Below are 23,442 nucleotides of genomic sequence, written 5' to 3'. Positions count from 1 at the left end.
AGAACCATCCCAGGAGTGGGTGTACTGGGGAGGGAGGAAAACAATCCTTAAGAGAACAGCCTTGAAGAGGATGTTTGAACTGACCAAATTTAAATCCTGAAGTTAAGGGCTATGTTTAATCACTGGCATTTAAACACATGATGGGAAAGGCTCATCTTCAGGAATATGGAAGCACGCACCAGAGAATCTGTTCAGGCCAGAACACATCCTGCAGTCCTTCGGATTACTTAGGGATTCACCCACGTCAAACCAACGCATACTGTTTTGTACCAAGGGTATACTTTTCAGAAAGAAAATCAAAATAGAATTCTCTTTAAAGACGCTTTCCAAATAAAGTGACAAGTATTGTGGAGTGAGGCTGACCTAATAGCTGAAAAAACTGTCTGAGGCTTTTGAATGTCAGAAAGGCCTGAGACAGAAAATGCTGTGTAAACACAGTATTCATGGCACCGAGAAACTGACAAGTGGGAACTGCCTCTCCCTGACACATTGTCAAGTCCTACTTGTCCGCCCACAGTCAGCCAGTGTGTGGGGCCAGTATGGGGGAGCAGGCAGCTACCTCTTCCACGGATAAGGACAACGGCAGGAGCGTGTAGCACGTGAAAGTCCTCCGAGTGTTCTCACAGTCACCCTCTCAGCTGACAGCCCAGTGGGACACACAGGTCCCATGACAGTCACCTCCTTCCCATCCCTCCACCCCTTCTGGACGTTAAACCTGATGTTTCCAGACATTTAGTACCTTGCCCAAGAAACAGTTAATAAATAGCAATGGATATTAAACTCAGTTCAAATGTGTACTCTTGATCTCTTTCCGAACTCGCCTTTTCACAGAAATAAAATCAACTAACATTTGGTAGCTCTATACAGCTACAGACCCACAGCTGCCTAGACACGGAGGGCAGGCATTACTCATGGAGAGTTCCCACATTTACTCGGTAACTGGGTTACCCACCTTGATCAAGCCAAAAATAATCTTGGCCTCATTTTCCTCATCTGTAAAAACTGAAATAACAGTAACATTCCATCCCATAGGATTAAGAGTTACATGAAATTTTTGGAAACGTTCTGACTCACACACAATTGTTAGCTGCTACTGTTATAATGGCAACAACCTTGTAAAGCAAGCGTTATCATAATCCTCACTTTACTGATGACCAAAGCCCAGCAACTTGCTCGCATGGTTGAAAGAACTTTCTGGGAGTGATGGACACGTTCTATACCTCGATTACTGTGTTGGCTACACAGGTGCATATTTGTCCAAACTCATAATTGTGTGCTTAAGCTAAGCATATTTCAGGTTACTTAATTTTACTTCAATTAAAAAAATTTTTTTTCACAGATCACATGGCTAATAAACAGCACTGTGTATTCCAGAACACATCCATTAATTCAGGTTGGAACATAAAGATATTTTTCCTGGTTCTTGTTCTACTATCCACTTTCCAACTAATCCTTCCTACTCAACTGAAAACCTGAATGCCGACTGTGCCCACTACCATTTTTGCCTGATCTCATGGACATCAAACCTGCTCTACTTATGCAGCTACATGTAAAAAAAAAAAAAAAAAATGAAATTAGAACATTCTTTAACACCATACGCAAAAATAAACTCAAAATGGATTAAAGACCTAAATGTAAGACCGGATACTATAAAACTCTTAAAGGAAAACATAGGCAGAACACTCTCTGATACAAACTGCAGCAAGACCTTTTTTGATCCACTTCCTAGAGTAATGGAAATAAAAACAAAAATAAGCAAATGGGGCCTAATTAAACTCAAAAGCTTTTGCAGAGCAAAGGAAACCATAAACAAAATGAAAAGACAACCCACAGATTGGAAGAAAATATTAGCAAACAATGAGACCGACAAGGGATTAGTCTCCAAAATTTACAAACATCTCATGCAGCTCAATATCAAAAAAGCAAACAACCCAATCAAAAAATGGGCAGAAGACCTAAAGAGACATTTCTCCAAAGAAGACATACAGATGGCCAAGAGGCACGTGAAAAGATGCTCAACATCACTAATCATTAGAGAAATGCAAATCAAAACTATAATGAGATATTACCTCACACCAGTCAGAATGGCCATCATCAAAAAATCTACGAATGCTGGAGAGGGTGTGGAGAAAAGGGAACCCTCCTACACTGTTGGTGGGAATGTAAACTGATACAGTCACTATGGAGAACAGTATGGAGGTTCCTTAAAAATCTAAAAATAGAGCTACCATATGATCCAGCAATCCCACTCTTGGCATATATCCAGAAAAAGAGAAAAACATGGTTTCAAAGGATACATGCACCCCAATGTTCATTGCAGCGCTGTTTACAATAGCCAAGATATGGAAGCAACCTAAACGTCCATTGACAGATGAATGGATAAAGAAGATATGGTATACAATGGAATACTATTCAGCCATGAAATAATGTCATTTGCAGCAACATGGATGGACCTGGAGATCATCATACTAAGTGAAGTCAGTCGGACAGAGAAAGACAAATATATGATATCACTCATATGTGGAATCTAAAAAAAAAAAAGTGATACAAATGACTTTACAAAACAGAAACAGATTCAGACTTAGAGAATGAACTTATGGTTACGGGGGGGGAAGGGTGGAGGGAGGGATAGATTGGGAGTTTGGGATTGACATGTACTCACTGCTATATTTAAAATAAAATGCCTTTCTGTGAGGGTGCAGGGAGAGATGTTTTTCCTGGTTCTTGTTCTATAATCTACATTCCAACTCACCCTTCCTACTCAACTGAAACCTTGAAGGCTGACTACGCCCACTACCACCTTTGATCTTATGGACATCAAACCTGCTCTACTTATGGAGATTTTTACATTTTACTGTAAGATATTCACCTTGACCCTCCTAGAGGAGTAAGTCTCTGGCCATGACCCTATAGGGCACTACAGCTTCAGACCTAAACAGTCGCCTTGAAAAGCAGGTCAGCAGGACCAGGTACCAGGTGCCTATAACCAAACCAACAGACCCCCAAGAATCTAAAATATTCTCTCTCGGTCTAAGTCAGCATTTCTTCAACATTTTTTGGGTCAACTAAATATAAAGCACTCTTCTAAGTATTCCTGATAAGGGAGGCAAACAAAATTAAATTCTTACTTTTGGGGATATTACATCATGGTGTAGATAATTTTCAGAATCCCATCAAAAAGTAAGCCTTTGCATGAAAATCAGTAAAAAGAATGAGTTAAAACAATAAGCCAAAGTTTCAGGATAGTACTGAGCCAACACAGAAGGGACTGTCTCTATGAAAGTAAAATCACTAAAACCTAACCACCATTTACACATAGTGCCTATCAAAGGCCACTGTCAAGCTTTGTACAACTGGGCTAAAGAAATGATTTGATGTAAAAACTGTGCATCCTTTTCATTTCTGAATTATGTACAGCTACTTAAAGAAATTACCCAAAAAATAGCCCAGGCTGTTTGAGGGAAATAAGGACAGACCAGGTGCACAGGGTAGAGTTCAAAGCTAAAATAAAATCTTTTCCTGAAAGTGTTAAATGATCATGAACAGGGACATGTTTAGACTCTTTCAGACACTTGCCATATCCCTTCAAAATCCACTTGGCGAAAAGGAAATAATTTTCCATTTGAATCACTCCAAGACCAATTGAAAAATGTCACTGTGTGTGCGTGTGTGTGTCATTATGTGTGGGTGCAGTTACACAAGTCAACACCTCACATTTTATCTCGCAACCTTCATTAAACATCGACTTCCTGTAGCATTTACTTGAGAATGATTATCTGTGTTGGGCTTTCCACTGGCCAATATGAGTGCCTAAACAGAAGGTCAATGTATGTACATATGTAACTCACAGGGAAAGCCCAAGGAAGAGCCAACCTCCCTGAAGGGGCCTCCTTTCCAAGTCCTAACAGCAGACATTCCTTAGAAGTCACTTTGGTAATAAGAACTGTTGACCTTTAGGGCTAGAAACCATGGTTGATACCCAAGGCGTAACGGTGGTTTTATGGGACATTCTCTTCCCAGTTCTGGTTAACAACAGGCCTCACCTCCTAGTTAAATTTCTACCTGGGATTAACTCCATCTGCCCAAGAATTACCTGCGTCTATGTAGCTTAAAATAAGGAAATAGGATTCAAAGCTTCCATAGGAAAAAAAAAAAATGTTTCAGAAAAAATATTAGTCGCTATTCAACATGCATGACCCTGCATTACTATCTGTAAAATGGGTATACTTTACAATGTATTGTTGTATAATCAAATGATTCAGATGATCGTTCAAAGGAATCTAATTAGGTTCTTTTTGAAAAAGCAGTCTGAAAACTATAAATTCTTATAGAAATATAATATACGGTTGTAATGATCTGTAACTGTCAATTTTCCATTTCTGCTACTAATCATAATGGCTTACAAGATTTAACATTCTGTTTTACGTTCTGGGGCTAGAAAATGGAAAAACAACAAACCATAATTCTAAGCTATGTCATCTGAAATTTTACATTTCCAAACTACCATGTGCCTTTGATCCCACTGCAGCAGCAATGTGAAGAAAATCCTAGCAACAGTGATTTATTACTTCTTATGGCATTAGAATTAGTCAAGTAACAGTATCATATTTGGAGTGGGGAATGGACCAGGAGGGAAGATCTCGGTCCTAGTCCTGGTTCCATAACTTACTCATCATAATACAAAACACTTATCCAAAGAGTTCTGCTTCTCAATTTCCTCATGTATAAAACAGAGCTCTCACAACCTGCCCTGTTTACCTCATAGGGTTGATGTGATAATTGAATGAAAACATCCTTAATGTCGTACTTACAAGTTACTTTCCAAAAACATATGGTGTTGTTTTATTTCACTTTGTCCAAAAGATGAAAATTCAGCATTACCTCAATAATTATATATATTAATGGTAACATTTTAAAACCAAAACTCTTAAATATGAATGTTGTTGGACTAAGTTACAGGTTAAAAATTAGAACAGAGGATGGCAGTACTTTAAAATCCACAAGCGCTTTACTGGTTCAAAGTGATGATTCAATTCTCAGAGCTTTTAGAATGTGCTGACAGCAAACTGGCAACATAATTTACAGATTTTAGCAAAGATGAAAGTATCTGCTTTAATTAAAAAAAAATACAGCTCAAATATAAAAACAAAAATCAGCAACTCCACTAAACACAAACTTCCAAGAAAACCAAGAGGTAACAAAGGTGGAGTTGAAGAATAAATAATGAATAATCTCAACTGGTACTGGTATAAACCAATTATTTTTAAGGAAGAGGAAAGTTATCAGGCTCCTGTTCCTGGAATTTAATTCCCTACAGAGAGCACCAGAGGATCCAAGCAACACCCCCAAAACTGAGTGGAGAAAATTAATGAAACTTCCTATCCATGAATAAGAAGAGGTTTAAAACAAGAAACAAAGGAAAATTATTAGCATTTATACCTTTCATATATTGGGCACTGTGGTAGAATAACTCCAGGAGACAGGTATTATCCCCACTGTCCTGAAGAGGCAGCTGGGCATAAAGGCATTGAATTAACTTATCCAAAGCCTCGAAGCTAACATTGAAGAGCTCAGACACGAACCTTATTTGGTCTAACTTCAAAGTCTGTGCGCTCTCTAGTACATCCTTGTGCCAAATGTTCTGGATACCAGTAACATTTTTTCCAGTTCTATAACACAGTATGCCCCCAAGGTTTCATAATGGACATCAGGGTGAGCAAAATCTAGCTCAAGGTTGAAATACCTCTATTTGTTTTATTATTCCAATTTTAATAAAAACAAGAGCAAGCAGAGACAAAAAAACAATAACCAGCCCTGGAGGCTTCCACATACACCATATAAGTAGAAAACAATTTTTATTTGATTATGTACCTATACAGTTATAAATTTTAAATGTTCAGCGTAACAAGATGTAACCCAACATTTTCTAACATAATAGTCACAACTAAGAGAAAAAATGGTCACATCTGCAATATAAAATCACTTAAAGTATTTTTCATAAAAAGAGAAATGCAGGATTTTTCCCATCTCCATTCCCTTTTCATTGGCTGGACCCATTCTTCTTATACTGGCATTAAAATGAATTAGTAAATCACTCTGCATAGTTGTCATTTAATATTTCCGTAAAGCCACATCAGAACTTTTTAAGCGTTAAACACAAAATTCAATACTTGAGAACTACATCAAATTCAATAACCAGCAATTCTAGTGAATCATCAAAAAGTTCTACAGAAACGCAAAACTACTCTGAAACAAATCTTATTAAAGGTATTAAGAGAAACAATCCCAGACTGAAAATTTCATCTAAATCCCTCTTTAAAATGTAAATACATATTTCCCCAGACAAGAAACAGCCCAAGTCTCTATTCACGAGAAACTGTCAACATGTGACTGTCTGCCTAAATGGAGAGCGGAATTAAATGATCACAAGTGGAGTTAATTCTGTACATTTGCACGTGGGTTTGCCAGATGTTCTGAGAATGGCACCTCATAATAAAACAGAATTATAACTGCAAAGGAATGGGAGCCTCATGCCTTCCAGCTCTATGGGACCCTAACTCCTAACGGTACAGTCTTCCAGAGGGACATGAAGTGACAGGCTGAGCTGCTTGCTGAGTGTATCACGGTGGATGGAGGGGAGAGGCACCAAGAGAGGACAAGGAGAAAAGTCGAGAAAAGCAGTGAGGAAATTAATATCTCAGGCTTAAAAGACCTCTAGTAGCTGTGACTAACTGAAGAAAGAATTTCAAACTTCCATGCCATCAGAGCTCAGAGCTCCAGATGATTTATTCCAGGCTACATCTGGTACAAATAATTATTCAAAGTACAATCTTACCCAGCATCGTAAGGTCTAAACCCTATCCTCAAGAAGCTCATAAGAAGTAATAAAAAGATATGGGAAAAAGTCACTAAAAAGCTTATCCAGAGAAAGTAAGTGAAACCACAGACTGTAGTGCTAAGTATCTCTTGGTGAGAAGGAAAAGAATAAGAGTGATTAAGGATCAGAAGTCTTTAGATAACCAAAACTGTCAAAAAAAACTTTATGTCTACCAAAATTTGGTCAATGTAGTAAGCAGAATTTCCAATGTATGACACAATGGTAACGACTCAAGAGGATATGTCTAGTAACCTGGACACACTAACTGTCCCAAACTGCCCTTTTCCCAATGGCGGAGGCTCTTCTGGCTGACTCCTCTGAGAACTGGAGCAGTTTTCCTTTTTTTCCCCCATATCTACCCTGCACAGTCTTTGGCCCGTAGAAAGTGCTCAAATCATGGTTTGAGGCAGATGAAAATCAAACTTAAGATTCCAACAGCAAGGACTGTTACTCATGCCTTTTATTCATCACTTAACATAAAAACATAATCCTCGGGCTTCCCTGGTGGCGCAGTGGTTGAGAGTCCGCCTGCCGATGCAGGGGACACGGGTTCGTGCCCTGGTCCGCGAGGATCCCACGTGCCGCGAAGCGGCTGTGCCCGTGAGCCATGGCCGCTGAGCCTGCGCGTCCGGAGCCTGTGCTCCGCGACGGGAGAGGCCACAACAGTGAGATGCCCGCGTACAGCAAAAAAAAAAAAAAAAAAAAAAATGGGGTCTAGATTGAAGACCAACAAAACAAGCGCATTTTTCTTGGTTAATAAAAAAATGTACCCTCTGTAACCCATTTCTCCCATCTTTGTTACTCTCTCACCACCAAGACATCTGAAATCCTCATTTGAATTATAGACTCTTAGGTTAGTAGAAGTGTGCAAACATGGTTCAACACTATAATCTGCCCAGGAATAAGATGACTATAGTGTAGCAGTTTACTGTACAAGAAAAAAGACTTTTTATAGCACAAGGAGGTTTAACTGGTAGCTCTTCTGGTAAATACAACTCGATCAACTTGACACAGAGTTTGGGAAAAGGGGGTGAGTCCATGTGTGGATGTCATATCTCAGACTGCCTATATCTATACTGCCTTCTATTTTTGTTCCATGAAGCTAGCCAAGGGAACTATGTTTTTAAAAGATGCAGTTTCAACTGGATATCATTAATTGTTACCAGCCATCAAGACCATCCACAAGATAAATATAAAAGGGAATTTCTCATTTGTCACTGAACACTGGACACATTATATGACCTGCTTATCTGAAATAAGATGAAGAAATATTGACTTTTCCTTCAGAATTGTGGTGTATGTAAATAATGCCCGAGTTAAATATTACCAAGTTTCTAATGCAGAAAAAGCATAGAAGATGAGTTAACAGCCAACAGTCAAACGTGAACACTGCCATAAACGTTAGTCATGCTATATGTTTATTCACACAAGAATATATTTTTTCACCTCTCCTTCCTACTCTTGATAAGTGTGACTCTCTCCCAGAGGGGCTCCTTCCTCAGTGCCAACTGAGGACACAAAATGTCCTGAAATGTTTTGGTTAACTGCAGAAGATCAGGGTGATTATGAATGATTCGCCCTCAAACTAAACACTGATTTTCTTTTCTTTGCATTGAACTTAAATATAAATTGACAAGGCACGAATTAAAAGAATGATAAGGTAATTTAATGGCTTTAAAACCCTCTCTCCATGGCACCTTACCTAGAAGACTGATTCGTTCCTGGCTGTTTTCTTCCTAGTCTCGGCTCTTCCTTTTGCTGTGCGCACACAGTAGGGGGCTGGCCAGGCCTGCCCTTCAGCTCAGCACAGCTCTTACTGAAACGTGAAATCAGTACAATTTCAAACGAAATGACAATACCTGGAAGAAATTTCCTCGCGACCACTCTGCCCTTTCCAGCTAGCTTGAGGAACTTATGGCCCACTCTTCATCTTCCTTCACTGCTCAAGAAGAATCTATTCAACCCTACTAAAGAGGTAAACCTTTCCTTAAAAGAAACTTTAACTGCCTTTAAAACTATCTGTAGTTTTACAACTTCAAAATGAAATAAAAGTTTTAGGTTAGACTACAGGTAGGATGTGTGGTTTTTCTTTTACTCATGTAAGTAATGTGTACACAAAAACATTTATTAATTTATATCTGGGCCTACTCGCAAGACCTAAATACAGTTTATCTTTAAGTAAATACATTTTTACTTCTCTTCAGTATGGGACTTAAACACAAGGCTAAGGAAAACCTACTAGCTTTAATGAACAAACAAAGTTGTTTGGGAATCAGACTTGTATGCAAATGTGTACTTCTAAAATGCTCGAAAGCTATTTACCTAAGTAAAATATCGCTAGGTTCAACCTTGTTTACACTCTAAATTTGTGGAGCAAACCATTTCTTCCTTGATTGTGTAAAAGTTAGACATCAGGGCAATCACAAATTGCAAAGTTACTTATGGTATATGAAAATGAAGTTTTATTGTATCTATCTACACAGTAAAGATTAGTCCCCAAATCTGTCATCCCCAAAATGGAAACGTCTTTTTCATCTGGAGCCAAGTGAACAAGAAAAAGTCATGCATTAATATCATGAATAACCACCCACACAGAAGAGTAATAACTGCTGATTTCAAAGAATACTGAGGTCATTTTAAAAAGGAAACTACCAGGGACTTCCCTAGCAGTCCAGTGGTTAGGTCTCCCGCTTCCACTGCAGGGGGCACGGATTTGATCCCTGGTCGAGGAACTAAGATCTCGAATGCTGCCTGATGCGGCCAAAAAAAAAAAAAGGAAACTACCATTAGGGCAATCTTTTATAAAACTTGTTTAGAAGTAAATTGTTAGAAGTTGGCAAACTCAGTTCCTAGTTACATTGGACTGTCCCAAGCCAAGTGTGGAGAATCCTGATCAAAGCATGCTTTTCTGTACCACATTTCAGGCTGGCTAATGTCATACCAAACCATTTAATCCTTCTTTTCCTGCAGGTCAGGATCACTCATTCTTGGTCACTCTTTATCTCCTGCGGCGGCCACAAGCCACTGCTGCCAGCTAAGTGCTGATGGTCACTTCCTCCTAGGTTCACCTACCTCCAGAGAGTCTGGGCCCATTTCTAAGTACCTCCAAACACACACCACATACCAACCTCATCCTCACAGCTCATATATGGGCCTATGGCTTATTGTTAGGCTCAAAAAGATGGGGAGGGAAAGGCAGGAACTCAGGCTCCTACGGAGAGGGCACTCTTCGTGAGGTCTTTAGACATCCTCAGGGTATATTTAAGCTTCCATGTATGGAAAGATAACCCAAGTTTGAGAAATCTGGAACGCTTTTTTTTTCCCCTTCAAATCAATAGTTTATGAGTAGTGTTAAAAATTAATTTGGAAAACATTTTAAATTACATATACATCTTATCAGACATCAAGAAAAGACTCATACTGGTTCCTTAAAAAACTAAAAATAGAATTACCATATGACCCAGCAATCCCACTGCTGGGCATATACCCAGAGAAAACCATCATTCAAAAAGACACATGCACCTCAGTGTTCATTGCAGCACTATTTACAATAGCCAGGTCATGGAAGCAACCTAAATGCCCATTGACACATGAATGGATAAAGAAGATGTGGCACATATATACAATGGAATACTACTCAACCATAAAAAGGAACGAAATTGGGTCATTTGTAGAGACATGGATGGATCTAGAGACTATCATACAGAATGAAGTAAGTCAGAAAGAGAAAAACAAATAACGTATATTAACGCATACATGTGGAACCTAGAAAAATGGTACAGATGAACCAGTTTGCAGGGCAGAAATAGAGACACAGATGTAGAGAACAAATGTATGGACACCAAGAGGGGAAAGTGGGGGGGTGGGATGAATTGAGAGATTGGGATTGACATGTATACAATAATATGTATAAAATGGGTAACTAATAAGAACCTGCTGTATAAAAAAATAAATAAAATAAAACTTAAAACTTAAAAAAAAAAAGAACTACCATACGGGGCTTCCCTGGTGGCGCAGTGGTTAAGAACCTGCCTGCCAACACAGGGGACACGGGTTCGAGCCCTGGTCTGGGAGGATTCCACATGCTGCGAAGCAACGAAGCTCGTGAGCCACAACTACTGAGCCTGCACTCTAGAGCCTGCAAGCTACAACTACTGAGGCCCATGCGCCTGGAGCCCGTGCTCTGCGACAAAAGAAGTCACCACAACAAGAAGCCTGCGCACTGAAAACAAGAGTGGCCCCCGCTCGCCGCAACTAGAGAAAGCCTGTGCACAGCAACAAACACCCAACACAGCCAAAAATAAATTAATAAAACAAACAAATTTATTAAAAAAAAAAAAAAGAACCACCGTACGACCCAGCAATCCCACTACTGGGCATATACCCTGAGAAAACCATCATTCAAAAAGCGTCATGTACCACAATGCTCATTGCAGCTCTATTTACAATAGCCAGGACATGGAAGCAACCTAAGTGTCCATCAACAGATGAATGGATAAAGAAGATGTGGCACATATATACAATGTAATATTACTCAGCCATAAAAAGAAATTAAATTGAGTTATCTGTAGTGAGGTGGATGGACCTAGAGTCTGTCATACAGAGTGAAGTAAGTCAGAAAGAGAAAAGCAAATACCGTATGCTAACACAAATATATGGAATCTAAAAAAAAAAAAAGGTTCTGAAAACCCTAGGGGCAGGACAGGAATAAAGACGCAGACTTAGAGAATGGACTTGAGGACACGGGTAGGGGGAAGGGTAAGCTGGGACGAAGAGAGTGTCATGGACATATATAGACTACCAAATGTAAAATAAATAGCTAGTGGGAAGCAGCCACTAGCACAGGGAGATCAGCTCGGTGCTTTGTGACCACTTAGAGGGGTGGGATAGGGAGGGTGGGAGGGAGATGCAAGAGGGAGGAAATATGGGGATGTTTGTATACATATAGCTGATTCACTTTGTTATACAGCAGAAACTAACACACCATTGTAAAGCAATTATACTGCAATAAAGATGTTCAAAAAAATAGAGATGAGGATGGGTAAGGAAAAGAAAACGAAAGGTGTAGGAGTAACTCTGGTTACTTAAGAATATAGTTATCCTGTGTATAAATAGATAGTGAGTCTTTTGGTATCACTGGTTTGAATCAGCTGAAGACTGTTTTCTTCTTTTTCTTGAATGTCTATGTTGTGGTTGTTCAAAGGGGGGGCATGTGAAATAAATAGTCATAATTCACAAGAAAAAAAAAAGAAAAAAAAAGACTCATATCAACAATTCAGTATGGGGCTTCCCTGCTGGAGCAGTGGTTACTACTAGAAAAATGGTACAGATGAACTGAACTGGTTTGCAGGGCAGAAGTTGAGCCACAGATGTAGAGAACAAACGTATGCACACTAAGGGGGGAAAACCGTGGTGGGGTGGGGATGGTGGTGTACTGAATTGGGCAATTGGGATTGACATGTATACACTGATGTGTATAAAATTGATGACTAATAAGAACCTGCAATATAAAAAAACAAACAAAAAAAACAACTAATACAAAACTTTCTTTGGGTTATTTGTATGGAAATATGTTAATATAAATGCTTCAGACATAACATGAAATTTCTAAAAATCTTATATGTCTGGTATAATGTTATAAGTCATAATTCTAGTTATTACTTTAAAATGTATATCTCAGAAATAACTAAATTTCCTTGTCAATTGCATTATTATGAACTTCCATCAAAACTTTAACCCTGGTCATTTTTAAGTCTTTTGTCATTTACAGACAGTTCTGGGTGTACTCTGATGCTTTTGCAAAAATGTTCCTATAAAAGGGTTTCAGCTTCAAGGAATTCATGGAAAAGACTCTGACAAGTACAGGTTTCTGATAACTGACTATACTGCTGAATGAATAAACATTTTCAGAACTCTAATGGAAAACTGATGAATTCATAAAAGTGCTAACAAAATATCAAGATGAAAAAAAAAATTACATGGGACTGAGTGAACTGATGAGGAGGATTATAATTTTTGTTACTTTCTGTTTGAATAAAAAAAGAAAATCCCACAAGGACTCAGAGGCAAAAAATATACAAATCAATTTTCACTGCAAAGTAAAGGAGCTGTTACAGTGGAGGACTGCTGGACTGAATGTCAACATTATGACATAGTATATGAGTGTGTTTCGTGTTTGGTAATTGCAATCATTGTTGCTTTTATTGTGGTCATCCATTTGCAATGCTTGGTGTCAGTTTATTTATCTCTTGTAAAAATAAAATACAGTGTGTGTGTGTGTGGAAAAAAAGAAAAAAAAGAATCCGCCTGCCAATGCAGGGGACACGGGTTTGAACCCTCGTCCGGGAAGATCCCACATGCTGCAGAGCAACTAAGCCCGTGTGCCACAACTACTGAGCCTGCGCTCTAGAGCCTGTGAGCCACAACTACTGAGCCCGCATGCTGCAACTACTGAAGCTGGCGCGCCTAGAACCCATGCTGCCCCAAGAAAAGCCCCCACAATGAGAAGCCCACACACATCAACCAAGAGCAGCCCTGGCTAGCCGCAACTAGAGAAAGCCCGCACACAGCAACGAAGACCCAACACAGACAAAAAATAAAATAAAAATTTTAAAAAGTGTTAACATTTTTAAAAAAACAATTCAGTATGAAACCACAATAATGAATAGAAAAAGAAGAATTGTGACAAGATAATACTATAAATGAACTACTGAAGATAAATGGATTGTGAGTCCAGTTTACATAATCACAGAACAGATCTGAAAGTTCATTCCCTGGGATTTAAAACTTTCTTCTCAGATTTCAAAGAATGTTGTTCCTAATGTTACATACCATGCACAACTATCTCTCATCAACAGAGCAATCTGTTTTGCAACAGTCTCTACTCCAAGACATGGAGATTCTCCTAATGGATTTGAAAAAACTCCAATTCAGAATTCTGGAGAATTCTTGTAAAAGTTATCTTGTGCCACTGTCATACATCATTCTTGGGCTATGATTCAGAAGAGTTAAAATTTTTGTTTTTGAGAAAGTCAACAGATTTGGCTACATTAAAGTACAGAACTTCTATAAGTCAAAACTACTATAAACATGTGCTAAGTGTTTGTCTTTATAAGACAAAGACAAAATTGGAGGGGGGCGAATATCTGCACGACGAAAGGCAAAAGTTTACTATCAAAGGCTCTTATGAATTACTAGAAAAATACTAGTATCTCCAGGAGAAAAACTGGGCACTACATTCAATTAAAAGGGAATAAAAATGGAAAATAACTAGAGATTTTTTATGTTCAACATCATTTGGAATCAAAAAAATGAAATTTAAATATTGAGATAGCACTGTTCACCTATAAGGCTGGCAATAATTATTTTTCCTTTGCAGGATGAGTCTCCATATTAACAAAAATACAGTAACACAAGTACTCTCATAGAATGGGAACTGGTGGGAACAAACTTTGGTAAAACATTTTTTTTTTGGAAGCAGTGGTCACTCTGTATCAATAGATCTTTGAGCCATCAACTGTATTCCACAGGACTCCATCCTAAGGAAATACAGGAGATATATAAAGTTTTATAAAGGATATTTGTTGCATCAGTATATATTTAATAATAGTAATTGGAAATAAATGAAAAGTTCAGCTATAAGGAAATGGTTAAATAAATTGTTACATCTATACAGTGTAGTATTATGTAGCCACTAATATTATGTAGAACTATAATGACATGGGAAGTTTCTCATGATATGTTAAGCAGAAAAGAAAACATCATGCAACACTATTAACTACAGTTATAGTTTTATATAAACTATATACTGTAATAAGTAAATCTGCTATAGGTTAGCAAGTATAAAGAAAATACTGCGGGACTTCCCTGGTGGTGTAGTGGTTAAGAATCCACCTGCCAATGTAGGGGACACGGGTTCGAGCCCTGATCCAGGATGATCCCACAGGCCGCGGAGCAACTAAGCCTGTGCGCCACAACTACTGAGCCCGTGCTCTAGAGCCTAACGTTCCTTAGGGAAATTTGTACTTGAGGGGAGAAAAAAAAAATCAATAGAAGCACTTTATACATTGTAAAGCATTATACAAACAGGACATCATTGGTTCAATTTAAATTGCCCATCATTTCCTGCCCTAATTATCCCTGAAAAATAGGTTTGCCTACAGAACTGCAATTCCAACTATGCAATTCCTTTCAGGGTTAACCACACACTGTTTTCTAAGTGTATCTAAACTCCCTAAGGAGGTCATAGGTTCCCAGGAAGGAGCTACTCTCATTTTTTAAAATTCCCCTGCCTCCTAGATGGTCTGCCTCTTTCCCTCCAGGCTCACCCTCCAGCGCAAGGGCTCAAGGTTTAATGTGAAGATGATTGAATTCCTATCACCTGGCAAAACACAAATGCTTTCATCTCCCGTTTCGCCTAAGACTTTATTCAAACAAAGAAAACAAAACACACTGGATTTCTTAGTACACTGACTACTTGAAACAAATAGTAGTTAATGGGGCATGTGAAACTTTTGCAGGCTAAATGAAGAATTAATCTCTCCATTCTTACTCCAAAATAAATTAGTCCAAGTCAGAATCAATAAATAACTTAGTAGAAAAGAGTTTATGTCTGACAAAAAAAAAAAAAGGACAGAGATTTATTTAAGGTAGGTAAACACCTAAGTCCACTAATTACTGTAGTCAATCAGGTGACCTTAGTTAAGAGTGCATTTTTCTAAAGAGCTACAAAAGCACATGTGAACCGCAGGAAGTAATAAGACACAGGCGAGAGGACCTTGGGAACTGCAGCAACCTCATTAATGCCATCTTTTCAGCCCTGATTGCTTATGCTGAGAATGGGCCCAAGCGAACCGCCCAGCAGGAAGACTGAGTGCCAGGCCCAGGGGGGTCCGGACGGGCCCAGGCGGGTCAAGTGTCTGGTGGGCGGCTTCCGGCTGCGGGCTTGTCAGTCTGCGTAACTAACTCTAAAGTAAACGCCTTCGGTCACTTTCAAGGTGACAGCTACGTAATCCGCATCCGTCCCTTCCGCACGAGCTGCGCTGCTCCCCCCCCCTCCCCGCCGTGAGACCAGCCCTCCACAGCCTCCCCATCTTTCCCCCAACTTTGGCACCCAAGGTCCCAGAATACCCGCCCCCTCCCTCGGAGCCAGTCCGGCACCCTGTGACGGTCGCGTTCAGGGCGTCCGCTCTCCACACTCTCCCGAGATTCCCCACTGCGCACCGGCTGGGCAATCGACGCAACTCCGCACTTACCCGCAGCGCCTCGAGCCAACCCCGAGCCAACCCCGAGCCCCCGAGGAGCCGGGAGACCAGCACTCCGAGCCCGGGCGCCCTTTGGACCCTCGGCGGAGTCGCGCCAGGCCCACCCGCGAGGCCCGGGTGCCACCAGTGCCCAGCGGGCAGCGCCTGCACCTGGGGACCCACGACTTGTCGCCAACTCCCGCCCCCACCAGCCGCTGCAACTGCCAGTCGGGAACCCGGAGTCCGGGGCGCCCCAGCCTCCCCGCCTCTCCGGCCGCCGGGGGTGGAGCCAGGGCTGGGAGCTCGGGAAACTTGTAAATGGCAAAACTCGGCCCCCTCTGCCCCCCTCGCCCGCCGCCGCCCCTTCCAGGCGGCCCCAGCCTGCGCCTCGCAGCTGGAGACAAAGGCCAGGCGGCAGCCAAGGGCGCTGCGCCCCAAGAAACTTGAAAGACGCGTGGGGCTGTACCTCGAGACACCGGCCCTGGAGGCTCCCGCCGCGCTCCGCTCCGCTCGGCTGGGCTCCGCTCCGCAGGTAGGCGGGCCTGGCCCGCCCGCCAGCTCCCTCCCTCCTCTCGCGCTCCCGGGTCCCAATCCCGGAGCCGCGCGCGCTCCCGGGCTAAGTGCCGACCCGCCCCACGCCTGCGGCGTCTGTTCCTGGACGCGATGCACCTGTTGCCACGCGCGACGCGGCGCCCCGGGCTGCTGCCTGCGCACCTGGTAGAAGCGCAGGTCGGAGACCACAGAGGCCCGAGACCTCACAGGTCCGAAACCACGCAGGTCCCCGCGGGCGACCGGGGCTCAGCCGTGCCCGGAGCTGGGGTCCCAAACCTGGCCTGCTGCTGAGTGGATCTTGCCTCCTACTCCCCCTCTTGCCACCTGTGTTTTCCATGCCAGCTCCCTGGCTTCCCGCTCGCCATGGGGCAGGGCCGCGAGGGGAGGACAGGGTGGGGATAGGGAGTGGGAAGGTGGCAGAATTATCTGGGTGGAGGTTTGCAAGGAACCAGCAGTGATTGTCTCTTCAGAGTGTCTGACTCCCGCTCTGTACTATCTTCGTGCTTTTAAGAGGTTTACCAGCAAACACCTATTAAAGGTTAAAGCCATGAGCTCCAGCTGTTAGATCTTCGAATAAAAAGTGGAAAGGAGGGCTTCCCTGGTGGCGCAGTGGTTGAGAGTCCGCCTGCCGATGCAGGGGACACCGGGTTCGTGCCCTGGTCCGGGAAGATCTCACATGCCGCGGAGCGGCTGGGCCCGTGAGCCATGGCCGCTGAGCCTGCGCGTCCGGAGCCTGTGCTCCGCAACGGGAGAGGCCACAACAGTGAGAGGCCCGCGCACCGCGAAAAAAAAAAAAAAAGTGGAAAGGAGACTAGAACAGCAGGGGCAGAAACGAAGCCCGACCCACTTTTCTCTAAACACAAATTACGTCCTTTTTGCTAAACTGAACAAATTTCAACCATAGCTGTCTATTAGGCCCATAAAATATTTTCATCTATCGGCATATTTTTAATACCAAGCTTTTCCAAAGGGGCTAGTCCACCTACGAGGGATGTAACATTATTGAACCATTAAATGTCGGGCAACTTGAGTCGAAATTTTTTTTAAATGTTTAATTACCTGGTTTGGATTTACCAAAAGATTTTTAAGAGAAGTAAGTTTTTTTCTGAGAGTTAAGCTGAGGATACTGTAATTGACAAAGTTTTCTATACTATCAATATCAGATCAACTAACAGATGTAGTGCCATTTACTGTTATAAAGCCTTTTCATGTGCACAGTGTTCCATTAGTTCTTCAGCAAGATCCAGTGGTATATAGGTCAGATTATTACCTCCATTTTTCAAGTGAGGAAATGGAAGCTCAGAAAGGTGAAGCGATTTGCTCAAGGTCACGCAGCTAGTGAGGGGCAAGCACAAACCCAGCTAACCTAACTCCTAATCTTTTAATTCCATTACATGATGACAGTCCTTTGTGATTATTTTTAAGGAGGTACAACATTAAACACCTTTGAATGGTTCTCTTATGCAAAAGCACCAAAAAACAAACCAAAATAAAACAAAGCACTGACATTGTTTCTGCAAGTCACCAGGCAAATATGCTAATTAGCAACATGCCTCCTCCCTAAGCAGAATAACTGCGGTGTTAAACATACCATTTAATCTTTATAACCCTCATGTGACCCAGGTGACTTGGTCCAACCCCCCACAGTTCTATTGTGTGGCTTAGTTATATCTATAAATATAGAACCTGTTTTACTTCATTTTTCCATGGTATAGATTGAAGGGAAAAAACAAAACAAAACCTTCTCCTAAGTACTTAGAATCAGCTTTTGGGGCCATTGGGGAATCTGAAACTTAGCTTCTAATTGCATCCACATAAAAACAGAAGTTACCTTCTAGGGACATCATCTGGGACGCTGTCAAGGCAAATATGCTTGAAATGGGGCCTGCTGACTTTTTTCCATCTCAGTTCTGGGCATGTTGCCATGTTCTTGATCTCTGAACTCTAATGTTGACCTGCTACAGACTCCAGGAACAATACTAAGGGTGATAATAACCCCACATAACTTTGTGGTCCTTTGTCCTAAAAAAAAAAAAAAGTTAGCATTTTTTTTCTCCATTAGAAAACTGCAAATTAAAACTATACTGAGAAACCATTTTTTCACTGCTCAGATTAACAAAGATTAGAAAGTTTAATAACCACTGTGTGTTGACAGAAGTGTGGAGAAACAAGTAGTCACAATGCAGATTATGAATGTAAATTAGAAAGATCTCTGTCAAGGGCAATTCACAGTACCTTACAAAATTAAAGGCACATATCCTTTGAGCCAGTAAGTCTACCTATAAGAATTTATCTTACAACACACATGAGAAATGGCAGGTGTATATAAGCTTGTCCATTTCAGCATTTTTAATAACAAAAGATTTTTTAAAGTACATTCATTAATAAAAGACTGGTAAATTATGATATAGCCAGAAAATGACATCCTATGAAGGCTTAAAAAAAAAGAATGAGAAGGCTCTTTGAACTTTCATGAAATGATCTCCAAGATACATTATGTGCACAAATTTTTAAATGCAAAACAATTATGTAATAGTATGTTATTTTCTATTAAAAAGGGGAAATTGTATACAGTTGTTTGTTTGTAGAAGCATAATATGTCTCTGAAAAGATAGACCAGAAACTGATAAGATTGGTTGCTTCTTGGGAAGGGAGCTAGACAACTGGAAGGCAGGGTTTGAAGATAAACTGAACTAGACATAATTTTGTATTTTTTGAATTTTGAACCACGTAAATAATAGTACCCATTCTAAAACTTAAAATTTTTCACCACCTCAAGTTTTGCCATCAGGAATGGCTCATATTCCCTCCCTACTAATTTCACTTAAAGATAAAATGAATGATCAAATTTCTCATGCATTAATGGGGGAAAAAAGCAAAATGCTCAAGAGATGCTTTCAAACTATTTGTTCTCTAGTTTATCTAAAAAGGAAAACTTTAGTACATAAAATTCTAACATGCTGTGATTATGGTGAAAATGATGAGTTAGCAAATACCTTAGAATTTTATTAACATTGACGTCTCCCTGGGGTCAGAGCTTCCAGCTAATTTTCCCAAAGTCACATTCAATCAGAAATGGAAAAAGGATTCCAGCCTTAATTCCCAAGAGGGAAACTCTAGTACCATTGATTTGAGTAGGGAGGAAGTAATTCCATGGGAATTCCATGGAGTCATTTATTTTATTCCCAAACTTGATCTCTTTTTAAAAATTTGGTATTAATTTATATTTACTTATACCACCACTTCACTGAACGAGGGATTTGAACAACTCACAAAGACAGGCGCAGTAAAATTTTTAAATAAATATTTATAAGTATAAAATAGAATCCAAGGAAAAGCACACAGGTAAGGGTAAACATGCCACTGAGTAACAAGTGAGTAAACTAGTGAGCTTCTTGGTAGCCAAGTGCCCCAGCCAGTTACATAATCACCATTTTTCAAAAGGGACTGATAGTTCCTCAGTGGAAGCAAAGCTTTTCCTAGCACTGAATTCAAAGAAAAATTTTTCTCACTCATGTTTCCAATCAAGGCTACTGAATGGAAAACAACACTATATTGTTGATAATACTGTAAGGAACTTTATATGGTTAGTTTTTTATAGTGACTTTGAATAAAACCCAAAGTATAATAAAACTCAACTTAAAGGTATTTACCCAATCAGGGACCAGGCCAATGTCAATCAAACCTTTTAACAGCCTACTGCGATCAAGGATTGACTGTAAATAGATGTGCATGGATAGCAGTTCCTTCATATATGCTTCAGAAAATCAAATATGCTCACAGTCAAATTCTAACATCTCCACACATCCCTCACCTCACAGATAGACATAGTTGCTTTATACAACATTCCAGAAATTTTCTAGTTGGCCACTTGATAAAGAATTATTGGAAGTGATAGAGACCCAGAATGCTGGAATTCTGTGGTACTGTGGATGACTTTTTTCCTATTTTTGTTGAGAGAAAAATGTACATTACAAATTGCCACATGACTTTTGTTACTTGTATCCCAAGATGATGACACATGCATGGTCAAATGTGTACACTGACCAGCTGTAGCAGTGATTGCACAACAAGAAAACAGCATCAGAGCAGCGAATGGTCTTGATTTATTTACAAATAATTCTTGGGTTCCTAAGTACCCATTTTTCTTCTTAATGGACTTGGAGATTCAAGTGGACGCTTATCTCAATGTTCCAGAAGGGTGACTCTCTGAGTAGGGTTGTTCTTGGGTAGAAGTCTGCAGATTAATAAGTATCTCAAGAAAGAAAAAAGTTTCTTGTTAAGTCCAGAGCAGTAGCAATAATAAGGAAATATAGCTTTCTCTTATCAAAATGACATGAGAACATCCGAGAAATTTTCCATCCTCCCATAACATGGAAGGCATCTTCAATGGTCCTTTTATTCCATTTATAGACTCTGTAGAAGGAATCATTCTTATAGCATGATGCTAAAATTATTTTAGCTCACACACAAACAAGTGGTTCTGTAATTCTGCTTTTGACCACTTCATGTTAGGAAGAAATTAAAAAACATATAGCACCATCAGTTTGTTATGACACCACTTTGAAAATGTTTACTTTGGCTGCTTAAAGTGTCATGACTAAAGAAACTACTGTTCTTCATAATCTGCTCTTGACAAACATAACTGTGTCACACTTGGACCTGGTTAGCCTTTGCTCTGACCTGACAGAGTCTTCCCTTAAAAAGTGGATGTATTTTCAATTTCAAAGTATTCACTGCTTCATGACAAATATAATAAGTTTGTAGCTCTGAAGTCTCATATCTTTGAGACTATCACAGTCTACTTGGACTTTTTGAATTTGCTTTTAATTTATGCCTCTGGCCTTATGTTCTTGGCCAAATGCAAACCCTTAGAGAGCTGGGGGCAGCCTTCCAACTCACCCCTGTTTCCCTTGGGCCTTTCTAATTGATCAGTGATCACCTAAAAAGAGTGCAAAGCATGCAAACCATGGAGCTTAATGGGTTCAGTGTTGCTTCATTGTGACCGATACCCTGTGTCCAGGCCTCATCTACTGATTGATTTTTGCTTCAATTCTTTTGCACCTTTTGGTCTTGATTCAGAGTTCCTGATCCATACTTGACACTGAGATCTCCCTCCTTGCAAATGATATGCAGTCAAGTGGGCCTAGTGCTCTAAGTTCTAACAAATGTTTGAAAATCATAATGATGTCGGAAGAGCCCTATACTCATTGAACAACAGACATCAGCCCTCATGCTGTTACATCAGCGTTCCTCAAAATATAATCACCTTTCTAAACATAGGCTGGCAATTCAGGAAACAGCCACTGGAAATATTATCATCATTATTTTATCCATACAGTGTACTCACTAGCATCATGTGGGCCTATGTCTCATTGCCCTGTGCCAACATTGTCAAGTCAGCACCTGGTTAGTTACCAGAAAGTAAGACAATCTTAACTTTGGGTTTCTAGAACATTGAGAAGTCAGGTTGATAATCCAGGGTGGTAATGTAACACCACCAAAGATTTATCTATTTTGGATAAGTATATTTCTGATCTCTTTTTGAGTACCTACAAAATTATGGTTAGTTTTCCCTAATTTACAATCCAAATATCATATATATATATGTATACACACGTATATATATATGCGTTTGTTATTTAACCCAGGGAAAAAAAATTTACTGTCTGCAAATCTTTTATTTTTATTTATTTATTTATTTTTTTGGTCTGCAAATCTTAAATAGGAGAATAAATCTACTACAAACAACAAAAAATACCACTGGGACTTCCGTGGCTGTTCAGTGATTAAGACTCTGTGCTTCCACTGCAGGGAACACTGGTTCAATCCCTGGTCAGGGAACTGAGCTCCCACACGCCGTGCGGTATGGACAAAAAATAAAAATACCATTATCCCTCCAAAACCGAGGACAAAACTGGACTTAGTTTTGACTTAGTTTTAATTGATTTGACCTGTTGAGATCTGTGTCTCTTCTATAAAATTAGTTCCTTAGATCTCATGCGGTTGTTGTAAGGACAAAATATAGGATATTATTATTCGTGTACTTACGATTTTCGTGTGAGCTCATGTTTGGAATTGGATATCACTCATTTCCCTTCCCACTGGCCTGTGAACTTGAGGCTAAGGAAAGACTTACCTTCCCCAACACCATTCCTTGTTTAAATGATGTTTATTTTATACTGAGTATGCATGCCTAACATTTATTTATTTATAAATTATATATGGCATTAGAGTTTTAAGGAGCTTTGTGCCAGGGTCCAGATCAAAGACCTAGGACAATTCTTATTACACCACAGTCTAATTGTAAAATATAACAGACACAGAAAACCGCATGAAACAAATTCATAACAATACATTTTATAAAATACACATCATTTAAACCACTACCTCGGTCAAGAAATAAATGGAGGGGGGACGGGGAGGGGGAATTGGATGAAGGTAATTAAAAGGTACAAATTTCCAGTTATAAGATAAATAAATACTAGGGATGTAATGTCCAACGTGATAAATATAATTAACACTACTGTACGTTATATATGAATGTTAAGAGAGTGAATCCTGAGTTCTCATCACAAGGAAAAATAATTTTTTTCTTTTATTTTGTATCTAAATGAGAAGATGGATGTTCACTAACTTATTGTGATAATCATTTCATAATATATGTAAGTCAAATCATTATGTGTAACTACATCTTCAACTTACACAGTGCTGTATGTAATTATATCTCAATAAAACTGGAAGGAAAAAAATATTAGGTTTTAGATTGTT

The 23,442-nt window shown here is 39.9% G+C and overlaps 1 protein-coding gene across 4 annotated transcripts in view; it reads right to left on the bottom strand.

The window, feature by feature from the left end:
• The window catches only part of MTUS1 (microtubule associated scaffold protein 1), a 158,005-nt gene extending 141,330 nt beyond the window's left edge, over positions 1-16,675 (bottom strand). For 3 of the 4 annotated variants that reach the window (XM_030831814.2, XM_070044640.1, XM_070044641.1), the window contains exon 1: positions 16,586-16,675. The gene's annotated coding sequence lies outside the window, so the exon portion shown is untranslated. Of the gene's footprint in view, positions 1-16,131; positions 16,318-16,585 lie in introns of those variants that run through there. The other variant, XM_060291724.2, reaches the window with a different exon arrangement.
• Positions 16,676-23,442: the final 6,767 nt, after the last annotated feature.

Source organism: Globicephala melas, chromosome 21, assembly GCF_963455315.2.
Source record: "Globicephala melas chromosome 21, mGloMel1.2, whole genome shotgun sequence".
NCBI classification, from domain to species: Eukaryota; Metazoa; Chordata; class Mammalia; order Artiodactyla; family Delphinidae; genus Globicephala; species Globicephala melas.
This window is presented reverse-complemented; position numbering and strand designations above follow the sequence as displayed.